Raw genomic sequence first — 1321 nt, forward strand, 5'->3', positions numbered from 1 at the left:
TCATAACAAGAAATATAGGCTACAAAAATCATGAAATACTTATGTAACATGCTGGAATTACAGAACATTTCAAAACATCTTAGCATTTCCTACACATTGACCTCAGACCTAAATCCCCAGGGACCACTGAAACTTCATGGATGATCTTCTCTGGTTGACCTGTTTAGAAGTGTGGATTCAAGGAAACCAGGGGTTGAAGATCTTAAGATTGCTAGAGTGCTTAGCTAAACCATGCACAGGCCTGAGTTTGACCCTTCAATTTCCCACTTCCCCAAGGAACAGAGAATCAGTAAGAGCTCTGTCTTCTCTAAGTATTATCCCCTTTGCCCTGTTTCTGACAAGGTACTTGCTATAGTTTGAATATGAAATGATCCACCCCACCTCCTGGGCTTACCTGTTTCAACACTTGGTTCCTGGCTGGGGACAATGTTTTAGAGGGTTGTGGAACCTTTAGGAAGTAAGGTTCCTCTGGAAGAAGTGAGGCTTCCCTGGAGGAAGTGGATGTCCTCTGGAGGAAGTGGGGCTCCCAGGAGGAAGTGTATTACTAGGGGCAAGGTTTGAGTATTTTGCACCTGGCCACACTTTTGTTCTTCTTTCAGCATCCTATTCTATCAAGACGTGAAGGAATGAGGATCCCAGCCCTAACTCCTGACACATGGACCCTCTTGTAATCCTATTCACACCCCCGTGATATACTGCACCCTCAACCTGTGAGACAAAACAAGCCCGTCCTTGGCTTCTTGTCAAGTTCTGGTCACAATCACAAGTAAATAAATGAACACAGCATTTCACAGAAGGATGGACAGTGCTTCAATGTGCCTGAGAGTAGCTGGTGAAGACATCAACACTGCGTTCTAGACACATGATACAGACTGCTTCTCTGCCTTGATTATCTACTTCAAAACCCATCCCATGGTGCTCTTCTGTGCCTTCCCATTCATTCTTTTCTTGATGGGCCAAACGTGAAGGACAGAGTCTTCTGACCCTGAGATATTTTCCTTTCATTCACATTACAGATGTAAGGTGGCTAATTTATACATCACAGGAAATAAAACAGCCGTGAATATGGCTGAGCCCAGACATATATACAGAACTACTGGCAGATCTGGGTAGTGTCCCTGAAGAATTCCAATTACTGCAGGAATGGCCATTTCTCCCACGGTACCACCAATTACAATGAATGCTGCAGATTTCCCAGTTAAGGTGGTGTACTGCTCAATCCAAGAAACTCCACTGGGAAACGTGGTTGCCAGTGAGGCTCCATACACAGAAGTTGCGATCCAGAGACAAAGAGGGTTCTTGTCAAAAAGCACCAGAAAGA

This window comes from Mastomys coucha, unplaced genomic scaffold, assembly GCF_008632895.1.
Source record: "Mastomys coucha isolate ucsf_1 unplaced genomic scaffold, UCSF_Mcou_1 pScaffold3, whole genome shotgun sequence".
Lineage (NCBI taxonomy): Eukaryota > Metazoa > Chordata > Mammalia > Rodentia > Muridae > Mastomys > Mastomys coucha.